The sequence below is a fragment of the Mixophyes fleayi genome, chromosome 3 (genome assembly GCF_038048845.1).
Source record: "Mixophyes fleayi isolate aMixFle1 chromosome 3, aMixFle1.hap1, whole genome shotgun sequence".
NCBI lineage: Eukaryota > Metazoa > Chordata > Amphibia > Anura > Limnodynastidae > Mixophyes > Mixophyes fleayi.
In genome coordinates, this window is record NC_134404.1 from 291,219,682 (window position 1) to 291,237,626 (window position 17,945).

Consider the following 17,945-nt stretch of genomic DNA (forward strand, 5'->3'; position numbering starts at 1 on the left):
ATCACAAGTTTCTAGTCTGCTGGCGGCACCATAAACCCCGCCCGATATGTTTGTAAAACATCCTTAAGTTTACCTTCAAAATTATCATCTACTATGAGACAAACCCCATAAACAGCAGTGAATCAGAAAAATAATACAATTCTCCTGCTGCTTGGTCTTGACGTGAGTTTTTGGAATCTACCAATTCAAAAAACTTTATGATACTATCAATCAATTGCTGCGTAAACTGGGTGATATCACAGCCTTTATCTACACAAGGGAGGGCTGGCAAATTTTAGCCCAGGGGGCAAGACTCAACTCAGCAGCCTATTTTATAGGAAAAAATCATGCAGGTGGCCCAGCCCACTATGGGACTGGCTCAGGGGGCAGATGCCCCCCTGCCCCCCAGCCCAGGTATTGGTATTTGGACGTATTCACCTCAGATGTTTTGAATACCCATACATTTGTACCATTGTTCTTTTTTATTAGTGACTATTTTTTGTTAAATAGCATTGCATCTGTTAGGCTAATTACTTACTAGTGTTCCACGTGTATAAATAAGAACAATTCTATTTTTTTTCAAAGCCTTACAAATAATTACAACTGGCTTTTGATTTTTATTTCTACTGAACTAAAAGAAGAATATTCCGATTTGATTATCTTTTGGATTAAAAGATCTGACATGGATTTTCCCTTGAATAGCAAATTTTCCCATTGGGTTATATTGGATAAAATAGAATTTTATGACTTTTTACATACAGTTTTCACTCTTTTAATACAAATACAATGCCGGTAAGTAACTGGCTTTAAGATGATATGTAAGCAATGGGCACAAAGTTTAACTGCATTTACAGTTGTCAACATTTTTCCTGGTTATTTAAATGTAAGTATTAGATAATTGTCTGTGGGTATTCATTGAATTCTGCTTCCCAACTGTCCTGACTCTCGAACTGTTCCACGGGTGTGACTGCAACAGTCCCACCCGCAGAGATCTTTGTACGTTGGTGAGAAAGATGGGATGTATGTCCTGTTCACTGCTGCTCAGCATATAAGAGGAGAGTTGAACAGATGAAATTTCAGGGGTGTTTTGAGGTGGTCTAGGGGGACACACCTGGTGGGAACATGACATGAGCTCAATGTGACGTGGCAATGCCATGTGACACGTAGCCACAGTCCTTCTCGTGGTGCGCACAGACATTGTACTTATTTTCTAACGTGAATGTTTGGTAGGTATGGTTGAATGCATGTACATTTTTCTAATGCTTTTATTTACCAAGCTTTATTTACTTCAATAGTTGTAATCACAATCTAAGACAATTAATTAATTATTTATAGATTTAAGCCTACAACTTCTTTCGCTTGTTTGCTGTAGTTTCTAAGATATGTCTAAAATTCTTATCTACTGTAACCAAGTAACCATGGCTTTATCTTACACATTTCCTTTATGTAAAACCAAAGGTGTTGCTATCACCCAAGCTTGAAACACCTGCTTTATGCCAACAAGCTGAATTATATTCTTTTATCAACTGCATTTTATCTTTGCAGTATTTTAATCTGTAGATTTAACATACTAAATGTTGTTTGTTTCTAAAATGTGGTAGAATATTTATACACTGACTTACACATCAACAGGTAAATGGGAACTTCATCCAAGGTAATAATTGTATTCCCCATAGCTGTATTTTAACCATAAGACAGAAGAAATCATCTTAATATCAAGTATAGGAAGTGATTTTTAAAAAATGCACCAGTCAAGGGGCCTGATTTATTAAGGATCTTAAATGAAGAGGTATCTTATTTCAGTCTCCTGGACAAAACCATGTTACAATGCAAGGGGAGCAAACTAGTTTCCTGTTTTGTACATAAGTTAAATACTGACTGTTTTTTCATGTAGCACACAAATACTTGATAGCTTATTTGTATACTGAAATTTAAAGTTGATATTTGTGTGCTACATGAAAAAACAGTCAGTATTTAACTTATGTGCCAATCAGAAAACTAGTTTGCACCCCTTGCATTGTAACATGGTTTTGTCCAGGAGACTGAAATAAGATACCTCTTCATTTAAGATCCTTAATGAATCAGGCCCCAGATCCCCATTCACTTGCAACATTCACAAATGATTTATTATTGAAAGGTCCATTTTATAACAAAAATTCTTACTTTAATAATCTTCTTTTTAAAGAAAATGATATAACTTATATTATGTTTATTTAAAGTTAAGATACAGTACGTACCTATTTTTCAGGATGAGCAAGTTTTTTATCTGATTTTTTAATGATAATGTTACATCATTATAATGAATATTTAACACTATTTCAAGATGCTCTTTTGTATAAAAGTAGCTTCAGTTTGAAATAAAGTTAGTAATATTAATTATGATAATAATAATAATTATTCAATAAATAAAGAAAGTTGTGTGTCTTTGGGCTCGTACACAAAAGATTTGAAATCAGACCTTTAATGTGCCATCTTAAAGGGCAGGTATAGCCATTATTTGACATTAATACATATCAAAGACTGTGTATTACTGATCTGAACCATTTATGTGAAATAACAGAAGTGTTTGTCCTTAACTAAATATGTCCACTCCTCTGCAGCAGATTGCCAGAGATGCTCGAACCAGCAACGTATTATTTGTTGGACCAATTTGCCTAATTAGTATAAAAATTCAAAAATTGCCTTTATTTCTAAAATATTTGTTTGATTAAAAAAATTGCAACAAATTCGAAGTTCGACCACATTGGAGCCTGTTTGCACATGTTCATGATTAATGTGATACATTTTAACAGTTTTTAATTGTGAACTTAGTAGTGTTTGCATTTGTTCACTTTTTTATTGTTCAAAAATCTTATTTAAGTAGTGTTTAAAAATAAACATATTTAAAATCACAAATTTTCATGTGAATGTGACTGGCAATCCTTGAACGTATGTGAATTGATTATGGGAAGTGCGAGGTGCAAATTTAAATGGGGCTAAGTGTCAATTGTCCTACAAACTTGTTCATGGCCCTTGAAATTTGATCAAATTTTGAACCAGATTGAAATTTTTGGGCACCTCTAGTTAAGATGAAGGTCCATCTCTAACTAAATAAGCAGAAAGTTACTAACAGGCAGGAAGATGTGCTTTGCAAAAATGCCCTGTGTGACTTGGTTGATTGATGCACAAAAACAACACCCCACCCCACACACTTTTTAAACAATTTATTTTTTGTACTATATACAATAGGTCTGGTGAATTCATGAACATGTAACAGCTTAACTGCATTGACATTGTTGCAGCTGAAGGAGAGAAAGATTAGAAGGAAGCAGTAGAAGCTGGAACACAATGTAAGTGTGATTGCTAGGCACATCCTGGGCATCCTGCTGGGACACATCTATGATACCTTCCTGACCACATCTATTACATCTTGCTGGCTTCAGCCATGACACCTTGCTGAGTACATACATTGTTTCTTTTTGAGCAAATCCAGAGTATCTTTGTCAGTACATTCAGAATATCCTGCTGTGTATATTACAGGACATCTTTACGGGCACAGCAAAGGGAATCTTACTGGGCACATTACTTAGCATATTACTTTTTTGATGTAATACTAATTAGTATGTAATATCTTGTTGGGAATATTAATATCGGGCGGTATATGGTGACATGAGTCACCATATACCGCGTATCATGGGCATAGAACTGTATACAGGGGACATAGAACTGTTATTCTGGGCATTAACCTACATACATGTGCACTGGGGTTTTATGCAGAGTATTTACTTCTGGTGCGGTACATTTTGTGTTTTTGCCATACTGTGCTCTATGCTATGCACAACACACTTAGTACTAGTGCCATACTGCACATGCCAAGCGTTTATTTTCTCAGCACTGCAATCCATGTTACACACAATATATTAGTTATATTCTTTTTGGTTGTATTATACAAGTGCTGTTCACCCTTTTCGCCATTATACCAGTGAGCTGGTCATTGCTACGTTAGTATGCCTTGCAGAGTATACATGCATTCTTTGAAATGGATATTTGCGTTAGAAAATACAACAATAACCACTGTTATAAAGCCATACCCGCTGTTCTGCATAGCCATACCCCTCAAAATTCTGCTCCCTCCTACTCATGTTTGGATTCGCTGTCAAACTTCATATTTTTCAAATATTTTACTGTACATATTGTCCTCCATAGCGATCAGTGATGTCTATTCCAAACATATAATATAGCTTACTGTATTAGGCTGTATGATATAGCCTTATATGTCCCCATAAAACCACAAGTGCCTTCTCACGCTGTTTATCCCCACTTATCCCCAGCTGTGCAATGTGGGATGCCAGGACGGAATGGGCTGGGTTTGTGAATTCACTTTTTGCTCTGGTCCATGGGCAGTCATCCTATCTATCCCTATTATAGTCCACCATGGTATGTATTATGTAAATCTGTGTGCATATATTCTATGTTATCTATAATGCCTGTTTCTTTTAGAACGCATCATATAAAATATAATAAAATTTATGTGTGTGGCATTAAAAAGAGAAATTTTAAAATGTTGATGTATGCACATTGGCATTCATTAAATTGAACAGAGTACCTTTGGTTTTGTGCAAGGCTTATTACATTGTTAGATAAATATTGGAGAAATGTATTGTCAACAAACAAACAAGATCCATGCATACTGAGAGGTTATGTTTTTAAATGTGCATTTTTATTTTACAGAACAACTCAACAATCCCTTGCCAAAATATCACAATAGCTTTAAATGTCTTTCCCTACCCTAGAAACAACACCTGTCAAAAACACTATCTAACGCATTTTAGGAGCAATATACATTTTGAATACAATAATGTTAAATTTAATAAATTCCCCTGATATACCTGCTCATTTTCATCCTCTCAATGGCATTTTATGTATCTCCCGAGAGGGTCATGTGAACATCTGATTGTGATAGTTGCACTAATGATCTATCTACATTCAAAACAAAATGATAATAGGGAAAATAAATTACATTTATCTTCTATTGTTGACTTCCTAGGGGAGAAAAATCAAATTCTTTTTCAAGTTAAATGCAAATCTCTCTCCAAAATATACTTTTCTAAACATTGATGGTTTTCTTTTGATGAACACATAAGCATCTTTTGTATTGAAACTCATCATAATATATAGAGCTCCCTAAAGATATTTGTCTCTACATTTGTAATTTGAAAAGGAAAAGAGAATGTTCAGAATTAATTACCAGACACTTTTTTTTTCCCTTTACTTTACAATTAACAAAGGAAATTAAAATGTCTTCAAAATGTATTAGTTTGTTCTGTTCCCTTTGTTTTGAGGGCCTATCACAGTCGCAGTTTTAACCCTGGAAAAACTGAACTTGTCTTACAAACCAGAATCAGGTTGAGGTGAACGTTGTTCCTACTGGTAAGAGGCAGTTTCAATACAACTGGAAAGGCAAAGCCCTACTACCCCTTTAATGGAGTTTAAGTCAGAAGACAAAAAGCAAAAGGAAGAAGTGATCTTATATCAGGTACCTAGGACAAACTCCCAAAGTCCAAGATTAGGCTTAGGAACCAGCTCATGCAAATGACCATTTTCTGCTTAATTAAAATATGCATGGCCTTTGAACTGTTATGCACGTCTAGTTGCTATCCAATAACGATTGTAGATGCGATCATGTGGTTCCAAAGCACAACATGATTTAATAGCCAAAAGTAGCAGAATAACATAAGTACAGCCGTTACTTTTAGCAGGCGCTCTGGATCCAGTGTACAGTCAATCAGGTCTGAAGGCTGTGGTCAGGTAGACTGTCTACTGATTCCAGAGCTCCTGCTTATATACAGTCAGTGAAAACAGTGAAACAATGCAGATGATGTGGCTTGCTTCCATAGGTCCAAGCTGCAGGAAGGTCCAGTGTAATGCAGGTCATTGGCCAGTTCAAACGATGCCATCTACGGGTGGGCTTGGCTTCTCCAGAAGATGCATACATAATTTTCCCGCCAAGAACTGGTTCAAATTGGTCTATTAGCATTACACAGACAATATCATTCCACTCATTTATTCCAAATCATCAATAACTAGCACACGCTATGTGCGATCCTTTCGGCGAACGAACCGAACAATTGAGGATAAATAGGGGATTAGAATTATACCAAACATGATATGTTTTCCTGTAACCTGAACCTTAGATCTCACTAATATGTATATAACATTAAAATATTTCAACATAAACTCTGCTACATTTCAGTATAAATAACTATGTTTTGCAACTAATAATAATGTGAGCTAATTACAAATGTGTATGTTCGTGTAAATGTGTGTAAAAGTGTTTGCCACGTGTTGCGGCTGATTACCCTCCTCCACGCCGTAGTGTGCTATACGCACAATTTCAGACAAAGACAATCAAGTTGTTAGATATTAATTGAAATGACCATATCCAATTTATCGGACTTTGACAGAACAAATTCTTATTAGCAGAGTTGTTACTTCCAAAAGACCCTTTCTTATTTTTGTGCTCTGTTGTATATTTTAATCAAGATTTTTTTTAATATACAGAAGCAAAAGAATGATATCACAAAACAGTATAGCAGAGTAATATAGCTAACCTGAAGTAGCAGATACATGGGTTGTATACAATAGAGTAGCAGCTAGGAAGTAGCATGTACATTGGTAGAAGACAATATGTTTTAATAAGCTACATAATAATGCAATCTGTGTATTTAAAGGAAGTAGTAAGCTGAGATATAACTGGGTCATTATCAAACCTTTAGAAATGGTAGTAGGGGTATGACATCCATGGCTCCAAAACTTGGAACATTCTTGTTGAAACGGCTGATCATGGTATGTTGAGTGATCACCTCTGAATGTCTTTACTAAGTAATTTTGTATAGTTGAAAAACAGGGCTAAATAAAAAATGAAAGGATCACTTAAAGAGTGTTGAATAATACATTTCAATATGCCAAATAGGGCTAGGTCTGTGAAAGTCTAATCTGAGTAGGTTAATTCTCTGAATGTTACAGTGCATGCAAATTGTATTCAATTTATGAGTTTATTGGAGGATTGTATATGCTGAGCCAAGTAGATAATTTATAGTACATTCATTCACAGTATGGTAGTTGTTTTTGCACATTGGAGATTAATTTAGGTTTATATTGCGTGGATGACAATGTTGGCTCCATGCACAATTCTACAGCTATAAGAACTCGGCTTTTTTACACTTTAGTTTCTGGGTTCAGTTTTGGACATTGCTTTTTTTTAGAGCCAGGCACTGTAGTTATTTTGGATCCATTTCTAGATGGGTTCTTCTGGCATCAACTGTAAGCTTAGAAAGTTGTAGTTATTTAAAAAAAGAGCTAAACTTATACTGTAACATCATTTTTCTCCTAACTCTCCACAGGTTTTGATGTTTGGTACCCACTATGTCAGAGCCAATCACCAACTGGTGCAAGATCTACTGTCAATTCTCCTGTCAAAGGAGTGCTGTAATTCAGTGTACTGACAACTCTTGTGGTAAGAGCTCTGACTGGGACTGACTAGTCATCTACCACCGTAGTGTGTAGCTATAGTGCACTCTGCACCATTGGGATAAACTTTACTTTAATGAGTGATCCTAGTTCCCTCTCATGTGTCATATTTTTGACAAATATGAACTCAAACAACTTGTATTTCTTTTTTTTTTTATTACCAACATAATCATAGGGTTTGAATATACATATCTGAACTTTAATTTTACAGAGACAACTTTAAAGGCCAGTGTTATAACTCTTTTTTAGTCCCACTCAAAAACTTTCACTTGGTCCCAACACAGTTCCTAAGTAATTTTGTAAGTGATATATATGGTATCACACAGGGCCGGCGGAATGCGGTAAGTGGGGTTAGCAAGGTGGGGAGGCACCATGCCAAAGAGGCGCTTTTTCCTGCCGTCCACAGGCCCAGCAATAAAAAAACAAAATACTGATGGTGGCGCCCAGCCCTTCTCTCTGCTCCCTGCTCCCTGCTCACTGACAGTGTCGGGTGTGCCGTCATCACGTCCCGACACTGTGAGTGAGGAGCTGCACAAGGAGCAGCAACGAAGAAAAGAAGACAAAAGCGGAGATGATCATAGAAAGGTAAGTAAAGGACTAAGGATACAGTGAAATTACAAAGGAGGGCACAGTGGAATAACGGAAGGCACAGTAGAATAATAAAGGAGGGCACAGTAGAATAAAGGAGGGCACAGTGCAATAATGGAAAGCACAGTGGAATAATAAAGGAGGCCCCAGACTAATAATAAAGGAGGGCACAGTGGAATGATAAAGGAGGGCACAGTGGAATGATAAAGGAGGGCACAGTAGGATGATGAAAGGGACACAATGTGATTATGAAGGGGGCACAGTGTGCTGATGAAGGGGAAGCGGTGTGATGAAAGAGGGCACAGTGCCAAACATGTAAAATATTATTACAAAGTATACATATTTTTCATTTATATTATTCATATAGCAATAAATTTTCGCAGTTTAATGTATTTTTTTTTAATTACTCTTTTTATTAATGTTTATTATATGATTTGCATTAAAAGAAGAGAAGCATTATTAAACAAACAAATTTATAAAAGAGGAGGGTGCAAATTTATATTTTGCAGGGGGGCGCCAGACATGCTAGCTCCGGCCCTGGTATCATAGAGCAAAATATAATGGTCTAAGAAACTAATGATTCATTAACATAGCACTGGATGCACTGTCTTACACTATAGCGCAGAATGACACTATAGCCAGAATGACTCTGTAGCAGTATTGTAATCTGGATTTATAGCAGATATACCGTTGGACAGAACCTTGGTGATTGTGCATATAGAAAATGTCTTTGATGTGCGCAGAAATATATTTAATAGTATAAGAAACTTTTACAAATCACATACATTAGCAAGACAATTATTTTTACATTTTAAAAGACGTGCTTAGATCAATATACACAAGAAATAAATGTCTTGCTGTTAGATTTAAATGCTTGTTTTTTATGAGTTTGTCATAGTACGCCATTATGAATCACTAGAAGGGTGAATGCATTTTACAGGAAATATCTAGAATGTTTATCTCATTTATGCAATAACAATATCACATCATATAATGTGTTTTTGCCAGAGGATAAAAATAAAACTCTTCAGTTTGAAACAAACTGTGATGTGCCCTTCTGCTGTATAGCTGCATTTAACATTTTTAAGTTCCAGCAACAGTAAGATATAAAATAGTTAGGGACATAATGTTTCAAAGCTGCTTCATTTAGTGAAGAGTAATATTTAATAAAGAACAATAAATAATCATTTGATCGCTGGATTAAATTTCAAAGAGGAGTTTAGCATATGTGGGTTAATGCAGTTTCTACAGTTTATTGTAAAAACAACTTCCTGTTTCGACATATATTATTTCCATACATTTATACACACAATATCTCCAGTTGAGTATTATATAGGTGTTATTGTGCTGCTACATTATTTTTCAAAACAATATGGTACAGATAGAATTATACATTTGCAGACTGCCAGCTACATAGCACACAGATATTAATGTTACACATATAACTGATACACATAAAAGCTTATCTACCCAAGACCTAATTCCTTAAAAAAAAAAAAAATAATAACATTGTCAAAAACAAAGTATGTGTAGAAAATAAGGAAGTTATTCACTGAATAAATTTGCTGTAGCTAGTGATGTGTTGTATTCCTTTTTGGCTAGGACTGGACGTATGCTGATCCAACTTTCCAGATGGATCATTTTTACTAATAGTGCAATCAAGCACCTCTCAGTAGGTGTGCCAATCATGCCACTCCCCTCTATCTACAACATGCTATTGTATACATGACTACTGCATTGTAATCTGGTGTTTCCATGAATTACCATATGCATGTGTTGTTTGCACCATTCATGCAGGCTTATTTGGTCATGAGTACATGGGTCATCAATAGGCCTTAATGGCGGTATTTGGAGCTGAAAGTGAATCTAATTTAAATGATTGTGTCTTTATTATTGATTAAAGGGAGTTAAAAGGTTTCTCAACACAAGATTAAAAATCAACTATGCAGTACTTATGGACAGTACGTAGTAAAATTACAGTACTTACGCCCCCTGCTGTGCACTCCATCCATTTAAAAACCATGTCCACAGGCAGTAGCTAGTTCACTTTGAACTCTGTGCGGAGAAAACCTTTAAAGGAAATTTGATTTGTTAGTTGAGTTGGGTGGAGAAGGATTTGCTATTTGTGTACTAGTCATTTAACTTACATTTTTGTGCTGGAAAGCTCATAATGATGCTTTATATTTCCTAATCATTTTAAATAGATATCTGGGACAAGCATTTGACCTAAATTTGCTCAGACCATAACATCCATCTATTTTCCTTTAAGCAGCCAAATAAGGTAACAGTTATAGGAATTTATTTATTCTTGTTAACTTGGTTGCATCACGAGTTTAAATGATGCGAAAATAAGCATTGTGACAAATGATGAAAAAAATGGATTGTCTGGGGAAAACCAGGATTCATGGGCACTCTATCAATGGAGGTATCTTCATATAATAAAGTTTATTTTGATAGGGAAATTGCTTCAAAGGTCATTTTTTCATGGGATTTGCAACCATTGTGTCAAAATAAATGTGCAAGTCGTGTTAATGGTTAGAAAGTGACAAAAAGGTATATTTACTAAAACTTCTAAAAAGGAAAAGTGGAGTTGTTGCCCATAGCAACCAATCAGATTCTAGCTATCATTCATCTAGTACATTCTAGAAAATGTTCATTAGAATGGTTGCAAAGAGCACCTTTTTAGACATGTATTTAGATGTTATACATGAGTTTGTGTCAGATATCACAGACATATGGTTCTTTGTACATGGTTATAATTTACGTCTGGGAATGTAACTTATTATGATTTTATAACTTAATACATCAGCTGTGACCTTTTTGACCAAGCTATTTGTGTTTATGCAATTAGTCTATGAAAATCTGAAAACAATGCCTTTGTCATGTACTGACATTTAAATAAAGTTGTTTTGGTCTTTAAGAGACAATGGTGTCCCTGCTGATGAAAAAATATCATATCTTACATTCTGTGTTGCTACCCAAAGCCAAGAGTCTGCCAGGCACCAGAAATAGATAATTTGGAGCAATGTATATGGAGAAAATATATTCCTTGGGTTACTGTAAAGTGAATGTGAAGATGTATAATGGTAAATTGGCAGAATGGGGCTACAGGACACGAATATGATACAAATGTCAACTTTTCTACATCTGTCATCCTATATGTATAAAGGCAATGCAGGGTAATGGCTGTCAGGTAAGAAATCTCTAGAAATGCCTGCAGCAGGAAACTGAACTGAATGTACTATATGTTTGCTATTATTCATTCAATGTCCTATAAAAATAGATTTGTGCTCTCTTCTCACACTGTTGTAACTTTAAAGTTTGCTTTTTCTTCCAGACCCATTGTAGCTAGCTATGACTGGAATATGAAGAGCCCTGTGCAATGAAATGATATTACGAGTAGAATAGATAATAAAGTCTATTCCTGGCAAAATGTTGCTCGAACACAGCATTCAGCTGGTGGAATACAAATGTAATGTCAGCTTAACCTCTGTATGATGATAACAATATATGGCTGCAAGAATACCAGCATATGACAGGTCACAGCCAGGCCCATTGTCAGAGGTTAGCAATGGTAAATGAAACAGGAAAAAGACTATGCTGTATTTTGCAGATTTCAAGTCTTATGCTGTGTGGCTGTAAGAGCGTATGTATAGTCACAGCTGCAAATAATGTAAAAGCATACCCGTCAGCATACAGCATACTGAATAAGTATAATAGTTGGGGCATTAATAATTAATAATAACCAATATAGTCTTGATTATTGGGGAATAATAAAAGTTGCACATTTTCCGTTCTTTAACGTCATGTCACCTACATGGACCCACCACTATGTAACACAGATATTTCAGATTTTCTTTGCTGATAGGCAAGATGTGATCCGAGGAGAAGCCCAGATGCCTAGGCAATACACACCATTTAGAAAATCCCCTACATATCCCACAGCCCCTGTCAATCTGTCAGGTGCCTTCCTTGCTTTCCTACTTCATCCCATGGATGGACACCTTCTTTTTCCGTCGGGCCAGCACCTCCGTTGCCTGACAATGGGACGCGCTTTCTATCTCTACTGGCGGCAGTCAGTGACGTTACTGACCACCAAATTCTAATTGAACTGCCTTTATAAGGCAGATTCTGACAGTCTATAGCTGCCAGAGTATTGGGTCACTTGTGTTCCTGTATTTTTCCATCGATACCTGACTTGACCTCTGCTGTTCCTGACTACCCTTTTTGCATCTGATGTGGCTCCATTGATTATCTGGCTTTGATCTCTGCTGTTCCCGAACTAACCTTTGGCATCTGATTTGTCTCAGTATGATCATTTGGCATTGACCTTGGCTTGTTGATTATTCCATTTTCACCTGCAGCCTCACTGTTCACTGGCATCGAGGGCCAGTACTTGCACGTCCCATGCAGCTAAGCCCAAACCTCCTTCTGGAGGTACCCACAGTGGTCCCAGCAAGGAGAGGATCTCAGTGTTCACCATATGTTATGGGAGCTTTATAAAACAACCCACTAGATGACACGGGGGCTCCAGGGCTAACATCAGGCAATTAGAGTAAGGAGCCCAGACTTACCAAGGGACCTGACGCCTCCCGGATAATCCCGGCGGCAGTGAGCTTCAGACATTTCCTATGTCCAAGTAAATGTATAATTAATGCTTTCTTTGCTACAGATACAGAGAACCTAATGCAGAATAATATAATGGTATCATGTCTTCAGTCACTAGCCTGGTTCTCACTCAATTTATGGAATAATAGTTGTTTTTCTATTTGAAGTATGAAGCATGCAAGCTGCTGACCAATGGTGCACGTAACAATGCAGATTTTTTTTGTAGGGGACTGGCCTAGCGCTTTTCATGTTCTAGGTACTCTCCCAAAGATGCGCAGCCACTCCCCCTACATTGTGCCAGTGAGTTATCATGCATTGGTGTGCACACGTCTCTGTCAAAGGAGTCTGTGGAGGAGCCCCCAAGAAGTTGCTGTACTGGGGACCAAAATTCCTCTTGCCAGCCCTGGTAATGGTAATGTTGATGTATGGTATTTTACCCTAAAAATGTATCAGCAACAGTCAAATCAAAATGATGGATTTGTGGTATGTAGCCATTCCTTAATGCAGCTGTTACAGACTATCATATATTCAAATAGTCAGATAATTCTCTTTACTTTCAATGTTTTAAGGGGATGTCTATTTTCAGCGATTAGGTTTATATTATCATACTTCCCGACTAGCAGAATGGTTTGGATCACTGTGCTGCTACTGTTGTACTGCCTCTTGAATGTTAGATTATCAATTATCTATAAATATAAGAGTCCCAGAAAAGTAGTACCCTGCCATTCCCCACACCGAAATTAGGAATTGACTTTATATGTGAAAAAACTGTCAGTTACTCAGCACGGATACTGTACAATGTAAGTCTAAATGCTGCATGATGCCTCAGGGGGGAAGGAGTTAAGACTCAGTGCATGATTTAATGTAGGTCCCCTGAGATAAAAGCTTACAACGCTAAACCACTGCTAACCCACTTAGCCACTTTCATTTCCATACTGATGTATTTTTTAATTACTACACTAATGAAATCCACAGTGCTCTAGTTGTTAAAAATGCAATAATATATGCAAACACATATCATTAATTTACCTTCCGTCACAGAATCTAGAAGGTCAAAAGACAAAGTAGAGCAGATTCAACTAGAAAAAATATTTCCCAAAAAGTTGGAAGTTCCTTAAATAGATTGAGTTCATTAAAAGTTAAAAGAATGGCTATGAATTTAAACAAAAACCAGCACAAAGAGCAATCAGGTGTGAAAGACTCAACTGAAAATAAAAAAATAATATATATGTATATATATGTATATATATATATATATATATATATATATATATATATATATATTTATATATATATATATATATATATATATATATATATATATATATATATATATGTATAAATATATATATATATATATATATGTATAAATATATATATATATATATATAAATATATATATATATATATATATATATATATATATATATATGTATATATGTATATATGTATATATATATATATATATATATATATATATATATATATATATATATATCACTGGCAGTCTAACAGATTGTTTAATATGAATTGAATTTGCACTAAGATATGAGTAATCGAAGTCAGATACTACTTGCTGCTCCAATAAAATAGTGGCCACTGTGTGCCTCAAAATTTACATAGAAAACTGACTATATTATCAATAGTTAACAAGGTGAACTTATTAACAATTGTATTTTATTGAAGGTATACAGCCAATAAAGTATTAAAAAGTCAGTTCATATAGCCGAAAAACAAAACGGTCTGAAGCTCGTATATAGAAACTAACATATTGTAAAAATAAGGGAGGAACTAATTATAATGTATGAAACTCTGAATTATTTCTGTCTATTGACAAGGCAATACAATTTCTTTATTGAAAATTCTATCTAAAAAAAGAATAACCAAACATTCATTAGAACCTCCACTTCAAATCATGCAGTAATCACACAAGTATTCCCATCTGCTATTATGCTAAAGCCGTGATATGCTTATTCTTAAATAGTTTACAACACAGCTAGGACTCTGCAAACCACTTAAGACAATGTCGCAGTTTACACTGCGGGTTATAATTGCTTTCCGTAGTTTAGTGTAAAAGTTCAAAAACAGGAACATGAATTAAAAGAGATTCAAGTCTTAAGAGTACATTTTTTTTCCAACAGTTTCTGATTTCCTGATGCATTTCCTTATTCAACCATTCTACTACCCATTCGATAATCATCAATAGAGGTGGCTGCATGCATCAAATGTCTACAATAAATGTTATTTATATCAAGCAGCTCACTCAAAAATAAATAATGATGAAATACACTAATGTGAGGAACTCAAGCCAAGTAAACCAAACTCTTAGGAATTTCAAGAGTGCATTTGCATTTAAATATGATTTACTTGTATCCACTATTTTTAAAAGTAAAATCTATTTTAGAGCATATCTCCCTTGTGGGTTTTTAAATTCACGGACCATGTTTACTAATAGCACACCTGATCATACCGTAGGGCTGCTCCATCCAACTTGTAGGTAACAGTCATGTAGACAATGCATTAGGAAGAGACACAAAACAGAGGGACAAGTTTAAGCCAGGAATATAACGATCTCCCCCAATTAATGTTATTGTACACAGTAGAGTGTCAGGCTCGAAGAGCCGCTGGACTCAGGATGCTCAGACCACCAACTGGTGTTAGTGCCACTGAACTAGGAGGTGCGGAGTCTAACATACCCCAGGTGTTCACCAGGGACACCCACAAGGAGGTTTGGGCTTGGCTGCAAGAGGTACACAGGTAGCGGTCCACCTAGACAGTTACCAGAGTAGTGACACAGTAACAATGCTGGAGAACAGACCTAATACTCTTGCACCTTAGTGGTGCCAGAGCAGGATTTATATTATATTATATTATTATATATTATGCTGCTGGGTGATTTGAGGATAATGGGTGGTCAGACACGCTGACTGCCAGAAAAGAAGAGCGTCCCGTCGCCTATGCCACCCTGTCTGTTGTGTTGCTAGGGACTGGTTTTGCTTGCCTTGCCACTGACCACTTTTCATTATCTCAAATGCGCTCTCTAACTGCAGTAAGAGTGGCTTTTACGGATGCCACCACTGGACTCCTTTGCGGCATCCAGAACCATGTCCTTCTGGGTAATACTCGCTGCTAGTGTACCTCCTTGATTGTACACCTGGGCTGGTATCCTTGACCTCTTGCCTTCACATCAGGATTGCTGTGGATGGTTCCCCTTGGCCTATCATACTGACCATAGCTGCAGGTAGCGGGAAAAGAATTGGTACTGGAATGCTATGTCTTAACCTCACAACAGCCAGATAACGGATTAGATTTGGTCTAAACTGTTTACAAAAGAATTACAGCAGGTAAGTCGGCATCCAGGCAGGTTCCCTAAGCAGTGATGTTTATTAGTACAGGAAGTCCTAAAAAGTACAGTTACAAACTCACTAGTTAGAGGTACTAGTGATATCCAGAAGTGCTGATGGTATAATACATTTCAGTGTAATGCAGGGCGCTTTAAATACAATTTTGGACACTTCCTTTCCAGGAGGTATTCCGGCCTCCTGTCCCTTTAAACATCTGAACTGATTCATGCAGCCTACACATAAATCAGCCTAGATTGGTTTAACGCCTTTTTACATTTCTATTAGCGGTGCCACCACTTCTGAGGTTTTCTATTGAGGATTTAACATTTCTAGAATATTGCTTTGAACGCAATTTAACTTGCAAAAATCATATTCATATGTGTTCACTTAAATAGGGAGTCTACCAGCAAGTATAATTACCTTCTCCTGTATTTCAGCTTCAACAGACGTTTTGGTCACTGAGCGATGAAAAGATCTCATTAACATGAGATTGTCTCTAAAGAATTGCAAAACCCAAACATGACATACTGTCTCTGAAATCAATACATTTCCATACAAAACACATACCAATATAAAAAGATAGGTAAATTTGCAATGATATATAGAGGTGCATTGCACTCCTAAATAAAATAAATATCTTCAATAAGTTATTTCTACGTGAACCAGCCACACATAAGTTATTTATAAGTTATCCAGCCACTGAACTCCAACATTATTTTCTATTCCCTCATAAAATTCATAGCATTTCTACTGCACAGCTTCCCATTCATTTTGTAAAAGTATAAAGGGGCAATTGTTTAATGTATATACAAACTGATTACAGGCTTTTAAATTTTTTTGTATTTAAGAGGTGGTGCTCTTTTTTCACTTGCTAGATGTAAGCCTCTATATCTGGGAGGGGAGTGCATCTGATTTTAACTGCATTTTAATGGTGTTAAAGCATATAGGTCAGGTTAGGACCTGCATACAATGAGGTGCGCTTGATGCTGGGATACAAACTTAAATGTTTGGTCAAAATATGAACTTATACCCCAAGTTTTCAATTTGCTAGATACACACATGTGTGCAATGTTAAGGATATGTGCTGATAACAACTGTCTTTTAGTTTTCCTGATTCCACTTGTGTAAACATATTGTCAGGCACCGTCCCCGCACTTCTCTTATTCATCAAGGTGTCAGGGACGGACACCTGTCTGTTCACACTGACGGCACCCCGCTGCCTAGCAATGGGACGCTCTTTCTGGTTCCAGGTAGCCACACTGCGCACGCATGCGCTGAGCATCGCATTTCATCGCATAGCGACTAGAGACTCTCTTTGCCTGCCTTGTGGTTGGTTGGGAACTGACCGCTGAAAAACCGCAGCTCCAATCAAGAAGTACTTCCATCTATTCAATCCGCAGGGTTCTTCTTCGTCAAAAAGAAGGATGGTACTCTTAGGCCATGCATCAATTATCGCAAGTTAAATGCAATTACGGTAAAGAATTGTTATCCCATTCTCCTCACACCCGAACTTTTTGAACAGATCCGTGGGGCACAAATATTCACGAAGCTGAATCTCAGAAGTACCTACAATTTGATCAGGATTCGGCAAGGGGATGATTGGAAGACGCGTTTAACACCAGAGACGGCCACTATGAGTATTTTGTGATGCCGTTTAGGCTGTGCAATGTGCCCACCATATTTCAAGAATTTATAAATGGCATTTTCAGTCTGTTGTTGCTTATTTAGATGACATTTTGATTTTCTCCAAGAATCTCGATGCTGTGTACATGTCAAGGAAATTCTACTCCGGCTAAGAGATTTATACTGTAAACTGGAGAAATGTCTTTTTGAATGCACTCAGGTGCCTTTTCTCGGGTATCTTGTTTCTGGTATCAGTGTTCAAATGGACCCAAGCAAAGTGGAAGCCATTCTTAA

The 17,945-nt window shown here is 36.5% G+C and overlaps 1 long non-coding RNA gene across 2 annotated transcripts in view; it reads left to right on the forward strand.

The window, feature by feature from the left end:
• LOC142144674 (uncharacterized) overlaps nucleotides 1-17,945 on the forward strand; it is a 101,195-nt gene that overhangs the window by 31,414 nt on the left and 51,836 nt on the right. The window contains exons 2-3 of one of the 2 annotated variants that reach the window (XR_012689772.1): nucleotides 7,362-7,474; nucleotides 9,679-9,748. This is a non-coding gene — a long non-coding RNA (uncharacterized LOC142144674). Of the gene's footprint in view, nucleotides 1-7,361; nucleotides 7,475-9,678; nucleotides 10,078-17,945 lie in introns of those variants that run through there. The other variant, XR_012689771.1, reaches the window with a different exon arrangement.